Source organism: Pinus tabuliformis, chromosome 1_2, assembly GCF_031772625.1.
Source record: "Pinus tabuliformis cultivar Carrire ecotype Pingquan chromosome 1_2, CPIR1, whole genome shotgun sequence".
Lineage (NCBI taxonomy): Eukaryota > Viridiplantae > Streptophyta > Pinopsida > Pinales > Pinaceae > Pinus > Pinus tabuliformis.
The window spans coordinates 762,265,427-762,289,798 of record NC_142298.1 but is presented as its reverse complement, the minus strand read 5'-3'; the positions used below and the strand labels follow the sequence as shown (position 1 = coordinate 762,289,798).

General features: G+C 35.3%; 1 pseudogene; it reads right to left on the bottom strand.

The window, feature by feature from the left end:
* LOC149208053 (mitogen-activated protein kinase 9-like) overlaps window positions 1-19,502 on the bottom strand; it is a 33,995-nt pseudogene extending 14,493 nt beyond the window's left edge.
* Between the last annotated feature and the right edge of the window lie 4,870 nt (window positions 19,503-24,372).

Sequence of the window (24,372 nt, the reverse complement as noted above, 5' to 3'; positions counted from 1 at the left end):
TCTGGCTGAATGGTGGTATAACACTTCCTTCCATACAGCAACAAAAATGACCCCATTTATGGCACTTTATGGGTATCAACCACCATCCATCACATCATATTTAAGAGAAAATTCTAAGGTTCAGGCAGTGGAACATCACATCGAACATCAACAACAAGTCCTCCAACTCTTAAAGGATAACCTCGTGTTGGCACAAAATAGAATGAAACAACAGGCAGATCAACATCGCAGTGAAAGAAGTTTTGATGTAGGTGATTGGGTATTCCTACGGCTACAACCATATAAGCAAATGTCCCTAAAGCAAGCTAAGAAGGATAATAAATTATCACCAAAGTATTATGGTCCGTACAAGGTGTTGGAAAAGATTGGTACTATGGCATACAAATTGGAGCTTCCTGCAGCTTCTCGATTGCACCCAGTTTTCCATGTTTCATGTTTAAAGAAGGTTATAGGTGACAAGCTCCCAATTCAAACAATATTGCCAGAACTTGACGAGGAAGGAAAAATTATATTGGAACCGGAAGCAATCACAGAAACAAGAACTCGACAGCTACGAAATCGATCAATTTCAGAGTATCTTATCAAGTGGAAGAACTTATCCGCTGAAGATTCCACATGGGAGGATGAGAATTTTATGCAGAAGTATCCAGAACTGCTCAAGCGTTGAGGACAACACTTTTTTGAAGGAGAGGGGCATGTTGGGTCCCTATAATACTAGTGATTACCCCATTACTATTGTAGTTATACCCCCTATTTATATTGTTGTGCCCCTATTACCCCCATATTGTTATTTCTGTGCCCCATAGAATCCCTCTATTGTTATTTTTGTGGCTTTATATTATTATTGTTAGGTCGGCTGGATTATATTGTGACTCCTTAGACTCCTATATATAGAAAGGAGGTTTTGTCATTTGTATCATCCAAGAATTGTTCATTTATGTAATGTAAAGGAGGTTGCCCCCTCGAAGAGGCTGAATTCTAAGGCGTGGATCTCTCTTTTCTATCTTTTTGTGAGCTGGTTTCATAACATTGTTTAGAATATTTGTCGGGGTTTTTATTTTTGCACCTGATTTTTTCCCATTGTTCATCTCAGGCCTCTTAAGATTGAGATGTGTAATGTTTTAGACATCTATTGGCGAAGTGACCATATTCATGACATACCCTGCATTTGAAGAGTAGTTGTTTGTAGTCTAGTTGTTGAATATGCATCGAGTTATCAACATTGAGCTTCACTGCTTCAAGAATTCCTTTGGTTAGATCAACTTCTACGCATATCCTTATGCATGTTCTCCTTTATTTCACTTCGATCTGTGTATTTTCCAATTGCATTCCCAATGGTTCTTACTTATTCATCCCCCTAGCCATGGAGAGGGAGGTGAGGGAGACAAACCCAAATTGGCACAACATTAGGGATTTCAAGTTCAGGATTAAAATATGGGGTCCATTTATTCAAGTAGAGCCCTCGAATCCATGAAATATGGTCCATTCCTAAAGATTAAGTCTTTGTCTTCCTTGGATTTTAAATAGAATATGAAGTATCCTCTTCCACAAAAGCAAGCTGAGATTTTTTCTTTGAGTTTTGAAGACCGGTTTCGCTCTATCAATTTTTGCACAAATTTTGGAGAGGGCCAGAGACTAGTGAATTTCCATACTATTATTTTCTTGGTAAGGGAGAGATATGCCTTGCGAGGAAGATTCAAGGGTAGATCAATCTCAAGTATGGAGTTCAATCATTTAAAAAATCTGGAAATAGAGGGGTGATAATAAGGTGGGCCGAGAGATGACATATGGGATAGGAATGTGATTGCAACTGGATCAAGTGGAGGATAAGGGAGTCACCCCCCCCAGGTAGAGGATTCCAGAGGGGTCATGGGAACCAATTATAGCGACCTTAAAGCCCAATCACGCATAACATAAAGTTTTTTTATTGTTGTAATAAAAATACATACAAAATAAAGATATAAAAATATTAATTTAAATATATTTAATATATATATATATATATATATATATATATATATATATATATATATATATATATATATTTCTCATTTAAAATTTTAAACAATTGTATTAATTATAAATTTGAAATTATTCATACCCTAAGGAGGGTGCTCATGCGGTGGGGCATCCACCACTAATTGAAATGATTGTGAAGAAATTAATGAAAATGGGCAAAGTTGCATGGTTAAAGAAACTTATGACTACGTCATAACCCGCATTGTGTGTGGGAGAGGTTGAAGGTGATGGTTGTAGATGCATGGGAGTCTTGAGAAGGACAAATACTTGAGGAGCCAATAAGTGGTAATCATGAATGAATTTGGATAAACAATAACGTATGATGAAATTGAGTTAGGTGAAGGTTGATAAGGAAAGGTGACCTACAATTTATATAGTTGCATGGGGTTTTCCATTTGTGCAGATCCAGTGGGAAATTGTTGTCCTTTGTAGACTTACCATTCCTAAAAGGAAAGTTTAGGAATCAAGTGAACTAATGTCAGTTGGCAGATGGAGCTAGCTTTACATGTAGGGTTGGCAGTTTTTCTCAGCTAGTAATTAGTCATCCTAGAACATGCCACTTTATGTGCACTACAACTGCAAAGAGGGAGTCATAAGTTCACAATTTTCTTCCTTTCCATCTTGAACTTCTCCTTAGTCATAGATATGATGATATCAATGTTTTCTAGGAATTATGGTTTCATAGAATTTTATTTATATTTTCCCTCTCTAAGCTTACTATTCTTGGTGGGGATTCACTACATGGGGTTCTGAGTTGGATTTTAAGCATTAGTGTAGCCTTCGTTTTCACGTGGTCTCCCTTTTCAGACTCTTATCTTCCTAGTTTCTCTTCTTGTGTTTACCTTTGTTTTCCATGGTCCCTTTGTGTGGTTTCCCTACTGTTCGACCCTGACTCCCACCCCTATTAGTGTCATTTTGTTTTCAACTTTCCACTCTTATGTCTCTTGTACCAAAGTGGTTGTTTATAATTGGTCTAGCCTCATGGCTAGGAGTTGTCTTTCAGCCTCCCATTGTGAAGGGAGAAGAGGTCAACTAATCTCCTCCCTGGTCTCCAACTCCCCTCCTCCTATTTCTAGTCGAAGTTGTCCACATGCTAGTATGGATAAATATACAACCATTGTCCTTTAAGTAGTACAAATAGTCTTTTCTGACAAGGATAACGAACAACAACTACCTCTCCAAGTGGATTCTCCTCCTGAGGTTTGATAAAGCAACTAGTTATCTGAAAAGAAACACAACTCAGGGAGTCGTTAGGATTATGTTTATCAAATTATATTTTCTGTCAGTTCATAGTTTTAATTTTAGTTTGAAAGGAAATATGGTTATCCATAATACTTTTAATAGGAATTTCAAACTTATACTACTAGTCTATTTTCACAAGCGGAAAACCAATCAACAATTTTTTTTTGCTATGTATATTTGATTAGTCATAATATAAAAAAAGTTCTTAAACTATTTAATATATAAGTTTATACTAATAATAAAATTTAAAATCACTATAATAATATATTAGTAGTGTCAATTATAAATTTAATTCCTTAGTTATTTGTCACTTACTAAAACAAAAATAAAGAAAAAAGAATGCTCTTACAACTACTCAAACTATATATATATATATATATATATATATATATATATATATATATATATATTGTTCCTGGAACACGCAGGAAATACATTAGAGTGACTACTACAATGAAAATTTCTTCCATGAATCTAAAAAGGAAGGAACTAAAACTCATACTTCGCTTAAAAAAAGAAGGGGCCAAAGATCCAATGCTAGGCCTTGCACTTTTTGTTTCTTGAGAACATGAGTAGATTCTTACAAATTGGTTGCATAGGATGATGCAAGAATAAAACATTTCTAAGATTTTAGAGAAATTGACTCACTGCTAGACCCATTGGAGGTGTTGACAGTGCTAGACCCACCAACATGTCAGGGGATCTCCCTGGTAAGAAGTCCCAACTAGACCTCAAATCGTTTGGTGTAGGAGTCCCAACAGTGGGTTATACAGTATCGCCTTGACAAAGGTTGTGCACAGAGGTAAGTAAGATGTCCTTGTTGGTGGAAAGGGTGTGACATGTGCAACAAACAAAGGAAGGTGAATGAACGGTTCTAACGCACGGAAAGTGAGGTCAGTATGCCCCTTGGAAACCTGTGGAAGCATGTGGCTTTGAAGGGAACACACGAGTGAAGATGCATCACAAACTGGAAAGAAAGTAAGTTAACAATCCAAAGTGATGGTTAAACTAACAACACATCTCAGTAAGATTCGTACATACTTATACAGAAAGCATCCATACATGCATGCATAAGCAAACAGATACATATATCATTAGAGTAACCAAGATAGCCAAAATACAATAACAACATATGCATGAAACGTGTTGGCTCTGTTATATTAAGAAGTGAAAGTTGCAATCATATAGTACAACCATGACCAACAACTAGTCCTGATAGCGAAACGTTATAGTCATTGTCCCCTACTCCTCCAAAGATATGTACTAGCTCTGCACTATGGAGAAGCCAAGGCTCATTACAATACTCTCCAAGCTTATCGGAAGCTTGGCTGACCAAAAAGCCTGTATAATGAGTTATGAGGTTCTATAAATAGAAAAGGGTGGGGTGACCCTTGACATTCCCCTTTGTGACTCTTCACCTACCCTTGTGGCTCTTCACCTACTATATGACTGTTATAGTCAACTATCGATACTTGGACTTTCTCTTTACAAGACGTTACATACAATCTGCACATATACCCATGTGAGACAAAATAAGCTTGAGCAAGCCATGCAAGATATCACTAACACTTGGACAATTGTGGTAAGACCAACTATTTGACATCCTTGCGATGATAGACGGTGGTGAATTGATGCCAAGCTTGGTCATCTATGATGGTGTCCATGCACTCAATGGTGACATCCTGCTAAAAGCGAACTCTTACCTCTGTTGCATCCGGGTACACTAATAGGCTCCTTTGTCCAACTCGTCTAATAACATGTGCATCATTGTCTTGAGTGCAACTGGACTAGCAACATACTAATGCATAGTGTCTGTGATGATCTCCAAGTGTGCGTTGGTGACCAAGTGCATCAACTTGTCGAAATACATGTTCAGCTCCAATCGGAGTTGCTTCTTGTATTCGCTTTGATGAGTGTGCCAAATGGGTGGGATCACATGCGTGTGCATAATGACATCCATGCTCTTGAATACCCTTACATGCGATCGACATGATTTCTCACCATGTTTGCTCCATGATAGATGTTGGATGGCTCCATAGCCTATATGGGCATAGTTTCATCAGTCTGTGCATGTTGTGCCTCATGTTGTACCTATTCCTGTTGCAACTCCTTCTCTCGTCTATGAAACTCATGTTCTCCCTTGAGTTGCTGATTTAGCACCTTCAACTCCTTCTCTTCTTCTCTCTTTGCCTTTGCACGATCCTCATGTCATGTTGTCACCTCATAGCCTCAATCTCCAAAGCTACTTTCATCACAAGTGGATCTGCTTGAACTTGCAACTTTGCTCCGCCTCTGTGTTGTCAACAACCTTCCTCTTTCCTTTGTCGCATGCAAGTCTGCTACCTTCTGCTGCTACTGGAGGTGTTGCTCGTTGTGATGTTGTTGACATTTCATCTTGATATTATTGTCTATGAACAACTTGATGTCTTCACAAATAGGCAAGTTCATAGACACTTGATCAACTGCATCCCTAGTTGCCCTCTCAACGGTGTCTTTGACTCTGCTCTCCTGGAAGCCATTGTACCTATGTTGCTGAGAGGCAAACAAACACTTGTGATGCCTGGAGACATAACAACACTCATGGAAATAAATCCATCAATTGAAAACCAAAACAAACTGGTGGACTGACATGCACATACATGTTTGACTGATTGTGAAGCTTGCGCAATTTTCATGGGGACGCTGGGAGACTGACTACCAAAACTGCGCAAGGCATAGTCTGGGCTATCGGGAGGCTGAATGACTACTAGAACTATGCAATGCATAGTCTAGCCTAGCCTCCTGAGGACTGAAACTGTGCAATACGCACTTTTAGTCAGTAGCGACATGCAAACCAACAAACTGCATTGCACAGTTTCTGGGGCTAGTAAGGCATTTTCTCCCAGAATTGCACAATGAAAGCCTGGAGGTCAATGCTGGGCCAAACTTGCGCAATTTCTGGAGGGATGGTAGAGCTCACTTCCAGCAATTCGCAATGCTAGCTGGGCAAAGCAAGGTCCAGGCCAAGATAGCCCAGACCCCCTACGGGTGACTGAAAACATGAGATGTCTGAATGCATGGTGAAATTGAGTGTAAACAAGAGTGAATGATCATGCATGCAAATAGTAAGTGCAGGATTCAAAAAACTAGAAAGAATGCATGTGTGTGAAGAATGTCACCACAACGGTGACCGTCAGTGCAAAAACAGTGTCATGCATGCGATAGCAGTGAGATGCAAACGAAAACTGAAATGATGCTTCTACAATCTAACATACATCAAAACGACAACAAACACTCATTGGAATCAAGTAAACAACACCTACATAAGGAGAAACACAAAAAGTGACATAAACGCAATGTAAGACATGAGAAGTAGACTTACCCTGAAATAACTAAGCTAAAAGTGTCGAAGACTCTTGGATGCGATGTGGGATGTTAGAGTTGCAAGGTCGATGTGAGGAATGAGCTCTGCAACATCTAGTTCATAAGTTTTGATAAGACTGAGGTTATGACGTGCATGCCAAAAATCTAGGACAAAGTGACACTTTGCGATATGTTTCTAAAATGAGCTTTTCATGCAACCTCCAGCTGCTAAGAATAGATCCCTAGATCTAGGGATGCCTTTTGCATGCTGCCTTTTGCTATTTTGGAAAGAGAAACCCATGTTTGACTAAGAGAGGGATTTGCGCAATTTCTGAGAGGAACTAGGTTAGCTGTCCCAGAGCGATTGCGCAATTTTTGGGAGGAGCAGGTGACTGTTGCCCAAAATTGCGCAATTTCTGGGCTGAGCTGCAGTGTTGGGCCAGATTGCGTAATTTTCCCAAGGAAAACTGTCTGATTGTATTGTGCAATTTTTGAGCCCAGCAGTCTAGCCAACAGATTTGCATAATTTCTGGGCTGAGCTACAATGTTGGGCCAGATTAAGCAGTTTTTCCAAGGAAGCTTGTATGACTGTTCTGCGCAATTTTTTAGCTCAACAGTCTGTCCAGCAGATTTGCACAATTTCTGGGGGGGAAGGCTAGTTCCCCTCTAGAATTGCACAATTTTCTTAGGGAGATGCTCAGCCAGCAACTAGCCTAAGTCCAAAATGGCAGCCTGTGAGGGGAGTGAAGAAAACTAACATGCACAGGCTGGAAAGCTACTATGAAATCAATGAAGCCAATGTACTTGACAGTGCAAAACATGCTACTAAGGATGGTTGATAGGGAGGCTCCAAAGCAAATCTAAGGCAAAATTTTGGAGGGTGGTTGTAGCCGCTACAACAGGAGGCAAGAGAGTTTTCGCCACCAAATTTTGGGGCTTTATTGTTTCGATTATTCCTACTTCTAGTTAAAGGAGGGGAAGAACACATATTATTTTTTAGCACATCTGAATAAGAGGGAGAATAAGAGGGGTTATGTTTCCTCCTCATCCTCCATTCCAACTTCTCCTTCTTTCTTTTCTATAATAGGGTTTTGTCAGTTTCCTTGGATGAAGGCTTTTCCTCAATAGATGAATTAATATTCATTGGAGACACTTGATGTAGGAATGATTAGTCATATTGGGCCTCATCACCCATAACTTCAGCAACTCGAGACTTCAAAACTTCATATCTACTACTGACAAAAGGATGTTGATGAGATTTAGGCTTGCTAGTATGCTGTCTCTTAGTCAATTGCTTCATGTGTTTCCTTGTGATCCAGGGGATCCAGAAAATGCTCAAAAATCAAATTCTCCTGAAACCAACGCCAAGTCATAAATCTCATAGCATTGATTCCAACAATGCTTAAATCGCGTCAATCTGACACCATATGAGAAAGTTATGGTGTTCTAAAGTTTTGGTCAAACAGTAAAAATAGTAAACTTGTAGGGTTGACTATGCAGGGTACGGATGTTGACATGGTAGTTCGTATACTGATGTGGTCATCGATGGTTGGTGGTATGGATGGAAAGACAAGCCAATCACATAAGGGCATGTAGCGCTGACATCAGCAATAGGTTATTGAGGTGATCTAATCATAGGCTACCACATGGTCCAATCATAGGGTGCCACGTTGCCCTATGAAAGGCCACCAAGTGGTCTCGATTTTCACACCAAAATTTTTTGGCGAACCAGCCTCCGCAAGATTCGAACCACTGACCTCTTGTCCATGAAACCAATGCCCAACCAATCGGGCTACATTATGGCTTGTTTAGTAATACCTGCACTTTTGTTTTTTGGATCAAATTTGGTATCACAGCATGGTTGTGTGAAGGTTTGATAGGATTTGCAAGGTTTCATATGCTCATAAGATCTAAGTTCCATAAAGGAGACACTAGTACAGAATGGCTAACTAATTACTAAAAAACAACTAAAATTTGCATATAAATGACAATTTTTAAGTCGATGACCAATAGTGGTTAATTTACAATATCTTATAACGCAACAAATTTTTAGTCGTATTTAGCTTAATCATTAATTGGTTCTCTCAATTTATCATCTGGTAGTATATTTATTCATTAATTTAGTCATTAATTAATGACAATTAATGACCAAATAAATAGGACCAAAATGCTAATTGCATTATAAGATACTATAAATTAGCTACTAATAGTCATATATATGCAAATTTTAATCATCGTTTGGAACCAGTTAATGACCAAAGAAATATGACTATATTTTGGTAGTGTTATAAGATATTGTAAATTATTTACTAATAGTCATATATATATATATATATATATATATGCAAATTTTAGTTGTCATTTATAATCACAAATTTATCTTTTACAGTAGTCATTTATCTCTTTTTGGTAGTTTCATATTCATTATATAAACAATTAATTTAGTAGTTTATATTCATTTCATTTACTTTCATTAATAATCATTATAAGCGACTAATTTAGTCGTTTTATATTCATTTTATTTGTGCTCATCATTAATCAATATAAACTACTAATTTAATAGTTTTCGATTGATTTTATGTGTTTATTATTAATCAACATAAATTAGTACGAATTTGCAATTAAAAAAAAAAAATGTCATACAATATGCATGTTCATCTTATATGAAAACGTAAAGTTACATATGTTAATTATAAAACTAAATAATATCAAGTACAACTATAAATAATTTCAACCAGATAATTATATTATTTGAAATGTCAAGTATTACAATAGGAGTTTCCAACTCAATATTGGTTGGACTACAATTCACAAATGAAATATTGTTTCATCACTTCAAAACATTATAATTGTGTTGCCAAGGCATTGCATGTGAATTCACCAACTCTAAAGACTTGACCATTAGTTTGTATGTGTGTGTCTCATGCCGGATATTGGATTTGGGATATTACTAGACTGGTTATCTTTTCTCTCTCTCTTTGCATTTGTCGCTCCAGTGTTATTGTTCTTCTCTTTTTTAATTCCTACTTCTTACCATAAATACTGAGTTCCTCCGCTGAAAATGAAATAAGATACAATGCAGAGTATAAGAAATGAAAGACAATGAACATTGGAATATAAACTAAAATAGACTATAAAGGATTTATACGATATATATCACAACATTATTAATGCCAATGCCATTTTTCCCTATAAAAGCAAGAAACTCAAACAAGTTTTCTTTAGTTGGGCGATAGTAACAAAGCAAATAAAACATCACCATAGAAAAAAATACCTTAGGAACTTAGTATTCAACCTTTAGGAAAAGCTTAGGAACACTCATGCCACCTAAGTAACATGTTGAAAATCTGAAGTTGTAGATAACTTGTGAAAAGAAATGAAAAGAAAAAGACAACATATAATAAATAATATATGACAGTTGGCTAGAAAATTGCATCATAAAAGAAAAAATTTCTCCTATGGTCATCCATATATGTTGGTGGGTAACATGCCCCAATATTCCATGATCCTTAGAGTCCAGAGAAACCAATATAGAACCATTGCATTCCTCTCTCATCCACCTTCTCCAACAAAAAACAGTGTAGGAGTTTAAACCATCTATATAATTATTATTATTTTCAAATAAGTTAAGCCCCGATGTTCAATCACCTTATAATACTCATTAGTTTTCTCTTTGTTCTTAGGGACCACCAATAACTATCTCTCCTCGTGGCATTGATGAATTTGACGTCAAATACCCACCTCCTTCCCAATCAATTAGCTACAAATGTAAACAAGATTATGCAACACAAAATCAACCTAGAATAATATATGGTTCTATGATAATTGAAATTGTCATAAGAGAGTTAATTATAAGACAACTATGAGCTTCAGAAGGCAAAAGAAACAAGAAAAACAGGCAGAGAAAGTTAGAACAACTTGAAAAACTTCATAGTGGATTTTAAAGGCATTACATGACCAAAAATTACCAACATGTCCATACCTTAGGGAAGGAACATTAAAAATAATAAGGATATTAGTAATTATAGTCTTTGCCAGAAAATATTTGAAAATTATTAAGGAGATGATCATATTTAGATATAATAGATTCCTAAATCTTATAAACTTCCAAATCCGTGTTGATAAAATTCAACATGCAATTTTTAAATTAAAAGAGACACAAAATTTTGAGAACACTTACATACAAAATGGATATCTACTAATTCTGGTTTTCACTAAAACCTAACCTAGAATTAGCATGACAAATAATAGTGGATCATATCACATGCCACTACCCTTAAGGGGGGATCTGGCCTCGATAAACCAGAAAGGGAAGGTGGAGTAGTTATAATAGGGAAAAGCAAGTCCATTTTGGTAATCCATCAAATAGAGATAGAAAAACATTTACAATAAGCATGGCCTATTAAATTCATTTTCTTTAATATTTTAATAAGGAGCTTAGAAAAAACTCTATGATTATTATTTCTAAGTAAAGCATCACATTGTGGAGACTTGTTTTAATATTCTAACTTTTCAGAGCCATGCCTTAGAACCCAAACATATAGTTCCCAATTTAGTGGAGATCTTCAGTAGTTGCATTCTCAACTCCATAGTTTGATTAAATATAAAAATTGGGATCTTGTCACATTGAAACAAAGATTTTGCAACTCTATTTCTAGTTTTCATGTTTTGGGGTTTAATAAATAAAGTAGTATCGCAACCTTATATCAAGTCATACGTTCCAATTAAATAATTAATTTAGCTCCTCAACACTGAAGTAATTATTCATTGAAGGCTGAATAAAATCTCAACAATTTAATCCTTCTTGATAACCGTGGGAAGCAGCAAAGTGCTCCAAAGTGCAACTTTGGCAATAATAAAATCAACAAGAAGTAGTAAGGACCTTCCTTGGTAATCACTCAATAGTGATTCACAAGGGCTTTCCCTTGTATCTACTTGTAATAGTCTATCTTGTTGAATGAAATTCCTTACTGTTGAACTTCCTCTACAATGTAATGTTTACACAAAACCTGTAATCTTTGTGCTTATCCAAAAAAAAATACTAAGGCATGTATTATAGTTCACAGTGGTAGATCTAAAGAGATGATAAATTCAGTAGTAGACAAGAACACAGGAAGGAATAGATTCTCCGAAACAGGATGTTGGTCTAGGAAGTGGCCACAAATATTGAACTAGATTGTGATGGCCCCCTACATGTAAATAGACGATCAACATTGGTCATGGTATCTGAAGAAACTAGAAAGTGTCTGCGACTCTTGAAATAGACAATGAAATAACTCTTGGATATCATACTAGAGGCAAATAAAATGAAATGCTTCGCAATATCAACTGCCTAAAGATGGCCCAATTAGCAACCCACTCAAAAATGGCTCAAGGGAATGTGGAAAGCATGCATCTAGTGATGGTAGATGTATGAAGGTTGGACAATAAGTCCACCCCTCAACTCAATGAAATTCTCTCAATAAAGGGGCATCTTTTGCATAACCCAATAAAAATTTATATTACGTATGGTACTCCCATCGTATAACTAACATACAAGACAAGGACTGGCACCTATAAGTTGATTTTATAATTTTCTGCAAATCTGCAAAAAAAATAAACTAAACATTAAATCTCCCACAACAAGTAGTAAGGACCTTCCTTGGTAATCACTCAATAGTGACTCACAAGGGCTTTCCCTTGTATCTACTTGTAATAGTCTATCTTGTTGAATGAAATTTCTTACTTTTGAACTTCCTCTATAGTGTAATGTTTACACAAAACCTATAATCTTTGTGCTTATCCAAAAAAAATACTAAGGCATGTATTATAGTTCACAGTGGTAGATCTAAAGAGATGAGAAATTCAGTAGTAGACAAGAACACGAGAAGGAATAGATTCTCCGAAACAGGATTTTGGTCTAGGGAGTGGCCACAAATATTGAACTAGACTATGATGGCCCCCTACATGTAAAGAGACAATCAACATTGGTCATGGTATCTAAAGAAACTAGAAAGTGTCTGCGACTCTTGAAATAGACAATGAAATAACTCTTGGATCTCATACTAGAGGCAGATAAAATGAAATGCTCCGCAATATCAACTGCCTAAAGATGGCCCAATTAGCAACCCACTCAGAAATGGCTCGAGGGGAATGTGGAAAGCATGCATCTAGTGATGGTAGATGTATGAAGGTTGGACAATAAGTCCACCCCTCAACCTAATGAAATTCTCTCAATAAAGGGGCATCTCTTTCATAACCCAATAAAAATTTCTATTACGTATGGTACTCCCATCGTATAACTAACATACAAGACAAGGACTCACACCTATAAGTTGATTTTATAATTTTCTGCAAATCTACAAAAAAAATAAACTAAACGTTAAATCTCCCACAACAAGTAGTAAGGACCTTCTTTGGTAATCACTCAATAGTGATTCACAAGGGCTTTCCCTTGTATCTACTTGTAATAGTCTATCTTGTCGAATGAAATTCCTTACTGTTGAACTTCCTCTACAGTGTAATGTTTACACAAAACCTGTAATCTTTGTTCTTATCCAAAAAAAATATTAAGGCATGCATTATAGTTCACAGTGGTAGATCTAAAGAGATGAGAAATTCAGTAGTAGACAAGAACACGGGAAGGAATAGATTCTCCGAAACAGGATGTTGATCTAGGGAGCGGCCACAAATATTGAACTAGACTGTGATGGCCCCCTACATGTAAAGAGACAATCAACATTGGTCATGGTATCTAAAGAAACTAGAAAGTGTCTGTGACTCTTGAAATAGATAATGAAATAACTCTTGGATCTCATACTAGAGGCGGATAAAATGAAATGCTTCGCAGTATCAACTGCCTAAAGATGGCCTAATTAGCAACCCACTCATAAATGGCTTAAGGGGAATGTGGAAAGCATGCATCTAGTGATGGTAGATGTACGAAGGTTGGACAATAAGTCCACCCCTCAACTCAATGAAATTCTCTCAATAAAGGGGCATCTTTTGCATAACCCAATAAAAATTTCTATTACGTATGGTACTCCCATCATATAACTAACATACAAGACAAGGACTCGCACCTATAAGTTGATTTTATAATTTTCTGCAAATCTGCAAAAAAAAAAAAAAAAACGTTAAATCTCCCACAAAGGTAGGGAATCCCAAAACCAAAAAATATATGTTCATTATAATTTCTGGAACTTGTGCAACAACATATCACTATCTGCTTTCTTATTTCTATATTTGTGATTTTTTATGCACTTAGATTTCAGAGGAATTAGGTATTTCCTTAAGATGTAAATCACAAATTAGATAGTACCATTCACTATATCTTTTATTTTCAGAATTCTTGTTAAAAATATAATTTCAAATGGCTTTGAACTGAAAGAAGTTTTTGTAACGATGTTTTGTTTATCTAGATTTTACTGCATCAAATATTTATTCATGGCAATTAGATATATCTACTTTCAAGATTTGCTTCTTAGACTTCTGAAATCTAAAAAATTATTTTCTTTGTCAAAATCAATTTGACAACTAATAATACTCCAACTTCCAACTTCCAATATGTTCTAACAAGAGGTTCAAAGCAAAAAAATTAGCAGAATGAATAAATTCAACAATTTCAGTACTAACCATTATTAGTATTAGTACTAAGTGTTTTCATAATTAGGAAATGTATCAATATCTCCCTCCTTCCCCATCAAAAAATGTGATGTTATGTATTTAATTAGTGTTCACATGATGTGGAGAAGAAAATGATTACCTGATATAAATTAAAGATCAACTAGTTACAATTATTCTTTTTATCCTAGTTACAATAACTTCTCCTATCAATTATTTTTGCATAAGAGGGAGGTACTAAATAGCAAGGCTGCATATTAGACTTGTTATATACTTGGTTGAGTTTGTTCAGTAAACGTAACTTCACAAAGTAACTAAGAAATAAGGACCAAAATCATTAAAATGAACAATGAAATTAGGATATTCATGGGCAAACCTTGGATACATAAAGTTGGCATTGTTGGCACCACATAGATACTCCTGTAGCATCTTAAGATGACACTCTAAAATCTGTCCAAGATCTGAAAAACAGGAAAAGCAAAGTGATAGTCATCATAAAGTTTTAGATTTTTCCCAAGTAAATCAAGAGAATAAGACAATTAAGCCACGGTGGCATTTTAATTATAAGCAACAATAGCATTTTAATTGTCTATTTACCTCTCAATATATAAGCTCTCTCACATCATCCTTTGTTAATATTCTCCTTTGAAACTCAAACTCGAACTTTGAAGTAGGCTGTGTTGAAGGTTCACGCTCAATTTTTGTCAAACCATTAAAATATGGATCAACTAATGCCTAAAAATATGCGCAACAATAATAACTAAGTTGCAAACCACTTCCCTAAGCTAGCATTATAATTGAAGATCAAACAACAACTCCCCTAATAGAAGTAACATTCAATATTTTGTCTTCAAACTCTATATTTTCTTACCTCCTCTACTGTAGGTCGGTCTTTTGGATCAAACGCAAGCATACACTCAAGCATATGAAGGGCAAGTGGATCTACATTTGGGAACTTCTATAAGAAGGGTGTTGGATGCCTTTTCCGCACGTTACGTAAGTATATCCTGGCCTTCTCATTGTGAGTTTGAAATTTTCATAAAGATAAATTATTCAAGAAGAGTTATAAAGGAAAATAAAAAGCAAAATTTAGACATCTAAATTGTTTACATCTATTATTTCTTCACAACTTGCCGGAAGTAAAACATGTATCACATGGGCTTTCATGGGATGTAACAGCTACCACGAGAATAATATTATTTTTGAATCCATTATCACTAAAATGTCATTAACGAGTCACACTAACAAGTCAAACGTGCATGAGGAATGTGTAATGCCTCGTAATAATAATAATAAATAAGTAAAATAAAATAATATTAATATACAAGTGAATAAATAATAAGGAAAATATAACAATAGTACATAAATAATAAATAATGAAGGAAATATAATCATAGTAAATAAATAATAAATAATGAAGAGAATGTAATAATAGTAAATAATAAACTAGAGTTCTATATATATATATATATATATATATATATATATATATAACTATGAAAATAAGTAAAGTTAACAAAAAGTTTTAAAAACAAAATAAAATAAGAAAGTTAAATTAAGAGAAATATTGTATTAAGTAAAACTTAAAATAAAGAAATAAAAGTTAGCATGTTGACACATGCAATGTGTGGATGCAGGTCCCTTTCCATTTTTGGAATTGTTTGTTCTATTTAATGGACGATGAGGGGGATGAGATGATTCATTTCTTCCATTGGAAGAAAAGTGTTGTGAGACAAAGGATTCCCTAGCAGTAATATATTGATTGAGGGGTCAGGGGTGGCCAATTGTAGAAAGATTATGTGCAGTTGAGCCTATGAGTGGAGATTCGTCCCCAAAACTTTTTTGCCATTAGCATGATTCAAATAGCGTTCAACTCCAAAATCAAAAGTAAGGAATATCGTCGCTATAGGTAAGTCATCTCCACTCATGTTTTCTGAAAATTCTATGCTAATTAGTTGAACAGTTTGTGTGTTGATTATTAATCTCATAATTGATATAATTAGTTGTGTATTTTAATTATGGATTGTTCAGAATGTTTGTGTAGCTCTTTAGATAAATCCACTAATATTCTTCATTATTGCAAATGTGATTAGCAAGAAGAAATGGTCAACCCTAAAAAGTGTTTATGGTGACTGAGTTCCAAGCAAATGAGTGGTTATATCCAGTTGATGTACAACGCTCTTCCCAGGAAACAATGGCTTTCCTATAAACATTTCAGCAAATATGCATCCTATGCTCCAAATATCAATGGCAGGAGTGTACTACAACATAAATATAACACCAAGAACTTAAGTGATAGGCATAGAATTATTTCCATAATTCTAACAAGGAAAAACATATTAATGTCATTCGAAATGATAAGAAATGATCAAAGCAATAAATTATAACGAATATAGATCCATGCATTAAAAAGAAATGTTTATGCTAAAATATGTGGAATTGATATACAATAACATCTCTAAGAAAACATTTTTAGAAAACATTAATGTTAGGACAATTAAGAAATATATTTGCTTTTTTTCATCAGCAAATTCTAAGAATCACACCAACAACATTTTATCTTCATTCTAGACTTTATTCACTCGTAAAGAATAAGATTTTGTGGCAATTCCAAGTCTGAATCTGAAAATTTAAAACAATAGTTTGAAACACCATTGTTTGCAATGAAACAAGGCCATAACAAGCAAAAAACGTTGGCTGGGATATTACTATCTTACTGGCTGAAACATCTAGATGGACAATAGAAAAATTCCATGAATACTCATAAAACTGCCACCAGTGACATATCTCAGTGATGTTTGTAACACATAATGTTGATGGTGATTAGGTATTATTTCGACTCATTCCCAAATGGAATTTTGTCTTGGCAATGACTCTTATATCACTGCCAAGTCGTGATCTCTATTGACTAGTGTGGTGTACCATGACACAATTTTCATGAAATACAACTTCTTTACACAAGAAAATGTCATTGTACTCTTCTCAGCGAATATCCTCTTAGAAAGCATACCCAAGCGTATCTAAGAAAACTTGCTAAATGTTAAATGATGTCAAAGTAGGAAAGGTTAGAACTTATCAAGGGTGCAATCAAGTTTTAAAATGTGGATATCTATGTATTTTTTCTTATATGTATTGCAATTTGCACTCAGTACCATTTTGATATATCCACCCTTACATGGCATATACTTAGACCGAATTTGCATATTTTGTCTCTAATGGTCTGGAATGTAATTTTTCATTATAATCACCTTCGAATATGAAAAATTATAAAATTTCATGTCATAAACATCTTCAAAGCTAACCCTTTTTGTGATAATATACGTAAACAAATTAGTAGAATGTAATAAAATCAGCGTGATATAAAACAAGGAAGGATATTGGAATTATCCTTGGGCCCGAACTGTCTCAATTTTTATGAATCAAATTATTTTACCTCTCAGTATATGGGCTTGCATTTTTGTTAGTTTTATGGACTTTTATGATTGATAGGTTTTAAACCTTAAAGACTCAATTTACTTTTATATGCTTTCATCCCTGTTAGTTTTTGAATCTTCAAAACTAGGATTTTCTTGGAGTTCTCATAAAATGTTAAAGATGGAAAAGTCTTATTTTTTTGGCTTGCATTATGAGTGGTATGCCTGATTCTTAGTGGCCTCTACCTCAACTAAATTGTACTACTTACCTGTATATATTAATAAAGTAGAAGCTAAAAACAAAATGACATTTTAAGTTCATAAGGAAATGTCCCAACATGATAGTTGTAACAACTAACAACCAACAACATGTATTCTCTTTTTTGCTTTAAAGTTTAAACAATGTACAAACAAAATTATGTTAATCTTATATAGAGTTATCATTAGAAAAATTTCCCTTTAAGCATGGGGTAAAGCACTAAAAAACAAAAAACAAATGACAAGTATGAAAAATGCAACTCAACTATAAATCAAAATATTCGCCTTAGTAAAGAAGGAACCACAAAGTTCAGGGGCTCAATACCACCTGGTTGCCAAATAATCCTGCAACAAGGTCCACTCAATATCAACATTTCGTGAAAAGGGGGGAAAAGGAAAGAAAAGTAAACAATTTTCTTTTAACTATCGCCCCATAGTCAGACTTCACTACTTTTAGAACCTAAATGCCCTCTCTAACGTTGACTAAAGTATATGCATCATTTAGCATGTTTAGTGACTAGAGGATCTCATCTTATATTAGACGATAGTCAACAAGATGATAAACACTAATATGTTTGGCCCAAAATCCATGCAAAGCACTCCACACACCTAAGAATTGGTTGCTCTCATACGAAATATAATACCATCAATGCTCTCCTCAGTGATAGAATTGAGATGCTAATGAGAGATCATATCATAAAGGAGATCAAATATTATAGACAAAACACCCCAACAAATAATATTAGCTAGACTGAGAGAAAGACTCTACACATGAAGAGAAAATGAATCCCTCTCTTCACCATTCTAGGTATCTATTCACATGCAATCCAGGGTGAGAGAAATTATCGTCTAGAAAATTGCAAATGCAACATCATTGAAGGAGACACGAGCAAGCGCAAAGTCACATATTTTCAATTTAAAGTCAACATTTGCCAAAATATTTTTTGGCTTCAAGTCATGATGAAATACATTTGCTGTAAGAAAACCATAAAAACATTTCATCAAGTAAAGCAATGAGACTTCCAATAGAAAAAATCCCAAATAAAATTGTTTTACTAGGACTGGAAGCATATCTTTCAGGGGAAATTTTCAAACCTATATGAATGTACTTTAGGGCTCTAAGAAGTTGATACAGAAAGAACTAATAGCGTTCAGGTGTGAGATCATCATTTGCTTTAATAACTTGGTGAAGATCGGACTCCATAGACTCAAATACAACATAGAGATAGACTCATATATATCTTTGAATTCCCATCGAGATAGAGGAAGCATAATGTGCTTAATTTCAACAATGTCTAGATGGTGAATCAGTCTAAGGAGCTTGATTTCTCTCAAAATACGTGTGGCATCAGACACATGTTCAAATACATCATTAATCTTCTTAATTGCCACTTTCTCACCAATATGAGTATCAATCGGAGAACTTACTACACCATAGCTTCCCTTGATAACAACCTCTTGTATATGGTATTGGTTTTCCTCACCATATTCGGTGAAGAACTTTGTCTCTAGAGAGATTTGGAATATCAAAACAACACCATTAGCATAGGCACATTTGCACAATGTTTCAAACCAAAATATTTTCTCAACAAAAAACCTAGTTGAATTCCAACATGATAAGGTCATTATTAGTAGATGACATTTTATTCAATCTTACAAACAAAATTATATCTATACTTAAGGGGTAATTCACACTCTTTCCTTCTAAGAATTTACATGTTTAATCTCCAAGGCCCGACATTGTGTATCACACAAGAGCATATATCCTGAATGTTTCAAAACTAAATGGGTTACAAAATTTTAGGTCAAAAAAGTTATAAAGGAAATGAAAATAGGCATGCCTAATTGAATGTGAAATTTGAATCTTAAGTCATGCTGCAAAAATAAATAACCATATGGTGATAAAACACCCCCCTCCAATTGAGATAAGTCACAAGTGTATTAATGTCCAACAAATGACCAAACGAAGGTCAATGTGACTGTTCAATAATATGTTGCAAAACAAAGTGGGAGTGCCAAAAAAAATGTCACTCCTATAAAGGCAAGAAACAAAGTTGATCTCTAATATATGGATGCAACTAACATAATGAAATGCTCTAGAACCAAATACATGAGAGCCTCAAAGCTCTAAGACCAAGTTCCTATTATCAAATTGGGGAGGGGGGGTCCTCCTCTGAAGTTGAATGTGAAGGCCTTCTGACATCTAAGGCAATAAATTTGATATATAAATATAGTTAGAGAAGTTTAATATGCCTTAGATAATGTCTCTAGCTCTAGAAGAGGTGATCTAGTATTAATATTACAGCCCTAGAAGGATTCTTGTTTGTTAGATGTTTATGCCTTGTAGCATAACATATGTCACCTAGAATTGGAGAGATTTACATGTAGGGCTATGCTTTTTTATTTAGGTTTCTTATAGAGGATTGGATCCACTTTGTGTTGTTGGTCTCCCTTAAATTTCATAGAAAAGGAGGAAGGAGAGAGTATTTTTGTCAAATCAATCATCACACACTTGTATTATGGATATGAGGAGTGTAGAAAACTTCTTTCTCTCTCTCCCTCTCTCTCTTGTACTTTTATTCATGTATAGTTGTTATCGTCTTCGGTGCTAGGTTATTGGAGGAAGTTCAAAAGAAACTCTAGGGTTAGGGTTGTATTGAAAGGAGACAAAGAAGATAGTTTTTTTGATAAACCTTATAGAGGCAAGAGAAGTATCTTAAGTAGTATCTCTTGTGAGAGATAAGACTAGGGTTTTGTGTCATTCAAAAACGCTAGTGCTACTTCACATGCTTATTGTAGAGGGGAGAGAAGGAGACTCCTTGTACACTTATGTGATGCAAGTGTAGGTTCTAGAGAGGATCTTTGGTAGAGTAACTAACTTTGTTTATGAATGATTCATAACTAGGAGGATTTGTTGGAACGGGTTTTTCTATGTTTTCCCTAGTTGGGGATTGAAGAGCATGAGTTGTTCCAGCTTGTGATAAGTTATTTGTTGGAAAATTAGATAAGGCAACATTTAAATTTATCTTTTCCATTCATGACAATTATTTATGGTTTATCCTTTTCTTCTTTTTATTATGCTTATGTTCTTATCATCAAATAAAAGCCAAAACATGAAGATCACAACCATGCAAATGAACACAAGATATAGGCTCCAAGCCAAGGGAAAACCCCTCTAAGGGGAAAACCCAGAAATAACTTTTCTTCTTATAGAATCAACTTTAATGAAAACTTCTGATACCAAACCCTAAACGCAAGCTACCACCAAGAACCAAGTCAACCAGCCAATATCCAAAGATAGTGAAGAAATATCCCTTTATAAATGAAGGTTCCTCTAGACTATCATTCATGCCAAGACAACCTGCAACTCTTTCTGCAATTTAGACCTAAGGTAACCTGGAAACCCTATGATACTCTCATGTGTGAGCAAGAGATGGAAAGATTTAAGACCTTCGCTTAATCATGGAGCCTCTTCCTTCTTTGCTAGCCTTCCTTTTCTCCTATGACCCTCACATTCCTTCTTCCTTTGTAGATAAAACCAAGAATGTGCTTGCTTTATTGTCTCACAAATGAGATCAAAACATTTCTTTATATAGCCTTTATTAGGGCTCAAATATCCCTCACAAGGCCGACTTCATGTAGGTTGGATAACTTGGTTCTTAGGAGCCTTCTAGACCTTTCCATATAAAAAATATTTTTTTCTTTTAATGATACAAATGCCCGAAAGGGTCTTTTACAATAATAATGACTCTTTGACTCATGATAAACCTAGGAGACCTAATGACAAATAACTTGTGTATGAAACCCATGCTCCAAAATTATTTTTTCCTTTTTATCATTTTCTTTCTCCAAATAATATTTACATCATTACATGAGTCAAATGACAATTATGAAGACCAAAACTAGTTACATTCTTCAACACTCCCTCTAAACTAGGGAGGTATTCATAATTGTTCAACCGGTACAAGGACAATACTCCTTTTGAAAAGTTACTATAAGAAGAGTCAGATTGATAAGTCAACTATAAGCATCAACATTATGATCAACCATCATTGTATTTGAGGCCTAACTAGACAAGCTCTACTTTATTCAAGAGTCTTATGCTGGGAGGCTTTACGTGTGATACCACACTACCTCTAGAAGGCACATTCCCCATCTAGATGTCCATGAAGGATGTCCTTTTAGGACTATTCTTACCTTGGATTCTTGGCCTTGAATCCTTAAAGAATATAGACCCTCTTCACCCGCTCTTATCTTGGATACCTGTGACATCCTCAAATAGTGTCGATTCCTTTACTTTCTTGGATGTTCTATCCTTAAGGAAACCATAGATTCTTATTCAATCCTCTACCATTCTCTCTCCAAGGCCTTCACTTGGACTTACGATTATTAGTCCTAATCATATGCTTTACACATGAAGCAGAGAATGCATATGTGATGTTCAACACCGCTCCCTCTCAACCATAGAGGATATCCCTATTCTCCTTTTTAACTTAAGAATAGGTCATGGCTCCTATTCAAGGAGACTTCTTTACTCCCTCTTAAATTTAGAGGAGATTCATTACTTCCTTTCTAATTGGGAAGTCATATACACAAGCTTTCTAGCTTGTCTCGATAAGAGTATCAACTGCCAAACAATTCATAGTTGCATGGCTCCTTGTTTTCTTTGCATCTCATCATATCAAGCCTACTTTCTTTCAAGGTATCATGGAGCCATCTTATTCATTATTGTGACAGGTTTCAGGTCACTAATTCTACACATCACTTTCAACTTGATTATATTGAACCTTCCCAAGTTTCCATCTGATCATATTTTCCTCAAGAAAGTGATCTCCCTTGACCTTCAAGTTATATTCTTGCACTGCTACCTTTCAATCCCAAGATGAGCGTATCTTGACTTCACAGTTTCCAGGTACTAGATATTAAGCGTTCCTCAATAGTCCTTTTTCTTCCTGCAACTTTCCTCTAGGTGACACAACAATATGTTAACCATATAACCGACAATAAAATATCAGAGTTACCTTATCATGAAAACTTTCTCATCATCAACATCCTTATGGTCCATCTCCACTTGAATCTTCCTTCATGCATCAAAGTGCCTAAGGATCGAACTTGATTACCAAGTTACTATTTACTTCTGGAGATTGTATTTGATGTTGATCATTAGTAAATATATTCTAATGAGAAAGTCTTGGCATTCTATCCATTCTAGAGTAAGTCAAATTCACCTACTTATGCATCAATGAAAAATTCACTATGCATATGACCAACCTTTCTTCAGGATTATATGAATCCTTACCCAAAGTTTACATTTGAACATGCACTCCAAATCTTTCACACATTCATCTAGCTATTTGTATTTCACAATGAAAATGCAATTTTACCAGCTGGATTCCTTCATCCTTTTAATGTATTTATTACATACAATATGGAATATGTACTAATCCTATCATAATGCTTCTTCCAAGAGCCTCCCAAGATGATGACTCTTACATGATCATGATTATCCACCTTAGCAAAATGACTTCCTCTAACATTATGTTAGATAATGTATGGATGAACTGATCTGGACTTATACAGGAATGCAACAGAATACAGATACAAACATAAACACCGAGATGCAACAGAAATAAAACTTATTTTCATTAATATCAAAGAACTGAAATATGCTTACATATAGAATGGAAATAAACTAGCTCAGGTGATGGTAGCTTATCTTTGAGAAGATATGTGGTAGCTACATGCCTCTGAACTGTGTTACAAGGAGGCTCGGTGGCCTTTTTATCATTGAGAAACAATGAGAAACCCTCAACATCCAAAAACCTAACCCTAGGAGATGAAGCGCCAAAGCTTGTGGGCCTCGTTGGAGTAAGTTGGAATGTCAACTTCCTGAGATCGTAACTTTGGAATACGATCTTTGCCTGGCTATCATAATATGTTGTTTTGAAGATCTTGAAGAGGGGGTCGAAAATAAATAGACGAATTAGTTTAGCACTTTTTGGTCTCTCCATTTTCCCTAAAACGTCTTTTAGTCCCTCAAAACTACTTCGAATGTTTAGGACCCAAAAAACTACCAAAAATAGTAAGTTGTGCTACAACTAAGGAAACTAAAAAGAAACAATGGTGGGGGTCCAAGATGAATAGGCGGGTGGCCACCAATATCCACTTGGGTCAGTCGTCCCCCCTTAGAAAGCAATGGTCCCCATTGCGTTGAGTGCCTCCATGAGATGGGCAAACTTCTACTGAACTTGGTCCCTGGTGAGCCATTTGCCTTAGTGCAGGAGTTGGCTAGCTTTGACAACTTGCTATAATTAGAGCTTTTGTTGGTAAGTGTTCTTGATTTGCATGTCCATGATCCGATCAGTTCTGTCTTGTTCCATGCAATTTTGGTTTAGTTTTGTTGGCGTGAGATGTTTGAAATGTCTGATGTGACCAATAATGGTGGAACATATGGTTGAAGGCGGTCCACATTGAACACTAGGTGCAGGCCAAGGAA